Genomic DNA, 3,872 nt, shown 5'->3' on the forward strand with positions numbered 1-3,872 from the left:
AATTAGTTGGATCCAGACTCCCGAGCGGGCAGTTTTTGGCTCCCCTCCCCAACTTAAGCGCGGGGCCCCTGGGCATGGCTCACATCAGTGGAAAGGCCCAGATCTCAGCTACAATCTAAAAGTTAAATGAAGTCTCTATGAAATTGCCCCGCAGAGATAAGAGCAAAAAAAACAAGCAAAAACCTTTGATCCAGACCCGAGACCAGGTCTCCCTCGTGGAGATATAAGCAGTCAAATGTCGGCGAGCGAGCTCCGGCGGGTGAAACGGCTGAATTTCTGCACAGGGCTGCTGGTGCTGATGCAGGGGAATAAGAGATCCAGGTCAGGTGGAACCGGTCCCAGGCGCTCAGAAGCGGAGGTTTTCAGCCCCTGCCTGCCTGCGCCTTTGGGGTGCAATAATTCTGAAAAAATGCAAAAAATTCAGAAACCCACCTGATGGATCTCTGCCAGGCATTAAAAGGAACAGATTTGGTCAGGTGAAACCCGTCCCAGACGCTCAGAAGCGGGTTTTTTAGGCCCCTGCCTGCCTGCGCCTTTGGGGCGTAATAATTCTGCAATAATGCAAAAAATGGGGAAACCCACCTGATGGATATCTTCCAGGCATTAAAAGGAACAGATCCAGTCAGGTGGAACCGGTCCCAGACGCTCAGCACCGGGTTTTATTGACCGCTGCTGCTGAAAAACCCCACCTTTAATATTTCTGCAATAATGCAAAAAATTGAGAAACCCACCTGATGGATCTGTTCCAGGTCACCTAAGGAACAGATCTGGTCAGGTGGAACCGGTCCCAGACACTCAGCACTGGGTTTTATGGACCGCTGCTGCCAAAAACCCCTCCTCTGATATTTTTGCAAAAACACCTAAAAATGGATAAAAATCACCCCAGGTCTGGTTCCCCTTTTCTGGGGGAATAAAATGAAGAGATCCAGGCAGGTGGAACCGGGTTCTGAAGGCCAGCAGCTGCGGTGTAGTGAAATGACCAAAAACAGCTAAAAACGCTTAAAAATCCCCTCCAGCAGCTGGCTGACCATCCAGGGGGGTGTGGGGGGCAGCCAGCGGGCCTCCTGGAGCACCAAAGCCGAAAAAGCGCTCATAAAGCCGGCCTGGGGGCTTCAGAAAGCCCCCTGAAACTCACCTGGATGCTGCAGTAAACGTTGAATACGAGCTCGGCTAGATACCTCACCAGTATGACCATACCAGGCCGCACCTGGGCATTGTAGTTAAAGAGAAGTTACTTAAAAATATGGTCTATAAATAATTTGGAACATTTCATCATCACTCCACTGTATATTAATTATTGTGCTGCTGACCAGAGGCAAGACAGCTTTATATAAAACATTTCAGCAACAAGACAAATCAATGCTTTACACAAACAAAACATTTTGGCAAAGTGTAAAAGAAAAACAAGAATATAGAAAAATAAAATAAATGTTCAAAAAAGACTCGTAAAAGCAGGATTCTGTTTAAGAAATTGAATAAAATATTTTAAAAATGAAATCAGACAGTGTTAAAGTAAAAATTAAATATAATTGCATTTCATCATAAATCCACTGTACACTTTATTGTTGTACTACATGACATGAATGACAAACTGAATAACCTCCAAATGCTTTTCCCTTCAGCAAATTGTGTTTATAAAGAGTTCATCTGGTCCCAAACAAGGCAGTGGTCATGTCCCCCTAGTGGTCTGGCTTAGTTACTGTTTGCAATCGATCTTTTCAGTGTTCCATGCATAATGTCTGTTATTTTGAAAGGTAAAAGAATTGTACTTGTAAATTCGAATTGTAATTGTAAATTTGGTTCATACTTGTAATGTGGCACAGTTGTAACAAATTTATGTACGTTTATAGACTTACATGTACAAATTTAGACTCTTACACATACAATGATTCTGACAGTTCTCTTATCCGATACAATTTGTTCATGTGCCACAAGCACAAATGTTTACATGTGGAAACATGTTTAGTGTGCTTTTGTGAATCGAAGGTTGAAAGTCTGAGACTTTTACATGAAACATATTTTCATTATAATGTAAAAAAAAAGAACATTTTAGAACTCTTAGAGACAGAACACAAAGACACACAGATGCTTTTTAAGAAAACAATAGCAGAGTCAAAAATTGGTTGTTTAAGAGGTTAAAATGCGCAAGAAATTCTACAGTTTTGTTAAAATATTTTTAGAAAAACTAAAATTGAATGTAAAAGTTGACATGAATTAACAGTTGTAACTGTACAAAAAATGTTCATCCTTCATGGTCTAATTTTTTAACATGGAATCTCCAGGAATGTTACTGTATAAACGTGCRCTGATTGCTCCCAAATATACAGTATATTTGGATCCACTATATTAAATCACAATATCTAATAAGATCTGTTGCACTGCATCAATATATACGATTTTAGACTAACCAACAAATAAGGCCTACATTTTAGACAAAGGTCTTGTTCAGTATGTATCACTTAACATTGTAAATTACTTTTGGGACATCAAATTATAGCCCAAAATCTGTAAAGTTAGATAAGCTATAGTCATTTTAGGCAAAATCCACTTTTTTGAGATTTATATCTTGTTATACTGTCATTCCCTCATCAAAAACATAACCAGTGTTTCTTTGACTCATTCATGCATGTTAGAGAAATCCTTGAACCTCCTGTGGCCATGTGGAGCTGCCTAAACAATTGCTGGTACAAAGCACCTCCTATTTGTGCAAAGCTCCTCCCTGTAGCTAAGTCTGCAGCTGGAATCCCACCCTGCAGGGCATCCCCTCCCTAGAAGCATTTTAAAAAAAGCTTTCTGAAGTGGGAATGTGTGAAATGGTATGAGGTTCTTAAAGAGACAGAGGCCAATTTCAAGGTCTTTAAATAGACTATAATGCAAAGTCTTATTTACTTATAAATATATATCATTTTCACTACAACTAAAGGTAATATTGTTATTTAATTGTGKGTATAGAATTGAACTATGTGCCTGGAAAATACATAATACTTGCCTTTAAGGTAATTAGTTGTAAATAAATATCCAGTGSATTTCTTCTGAGAGGATTATTGAAGTCCATTTAGTGTTTCATTGGATATTTTACTAACAGACTGACAAACTAAAAACATACATGGACTCAAACAAGGTTTTATATTAAAAAGTTTAAAAATATACTTGAAGCTCACAACAGACATAAAGGAGCATTGTGTGGACTGCAGTGCCATCTAGTGGTGAAGCTCATCAGTGAATATGCTCATGATATTCAAGCAAAAGATTTTGATTTTAGTGCAGTTTTTTTTGCTTTTTGGTGAACATATTTAGCTGTATTATCTTTAAACATATTGTGCTCTGTTTTTCTGTTTTTTTCCCTTATGATTCATCTCATAAATTTTGTTATCTGATGCTTTCATTCTTGCTTACGCAGTTCTAAATCCACACAGAAGTAGATAATAATAATAATTTCATGCTTATGCTACACAGAACAGTGTAAACTTAGCAGAAGTGTATTCAGGTTGGATTTCTTTCTGTTTTCTGTTTGCAGCAACAATGTCTGCAGTCAAACTTYTCAGTGGAAGTTTCCACCCTACAGGTGCATCTGACTTTTTCAGAAATGGCCTCGAACGTTGTGAAGGGCATGTCTCAACTCCTGAATTTCTTTTTTTTTTTTTTTCAGTCATGCTGCTCTATTTTTAGTTGCTTCACATGAGAATGTGTTGCCAGAAGGCAGACACAGGAGGTAGCTTTTCAAAGATCAGCACAAGAAGATTTATGTAGCAACAAGTAGTGCTTTGCACTCACTTTCTAGTTGTTGAGCAGGAATCACTGGCTTTTTGTTGTGCGAGCTCAAATTATTACCTGATCCTAAAAGCTGAATATGTACAATAATTTTTTGTGTT

This window comes from Austrofundulus limnaeus, unplaced genomic scaffold, assembly GCF_001266775.1.
Source record: "Austrofundulus limnaeus strain Quisiro unplaced genomic scaffold, Austrofundulus_limnaeus-1.0 Scaffold596, whole genome shotgun sequence".
NCBI classification, from domain to species: Eukaryota; Metazoa; Chordata; class Actinopteri; order Cyprinodontiformes; family Rivulidae; genus Austrofundulus; species Austrofundulus limnaeus.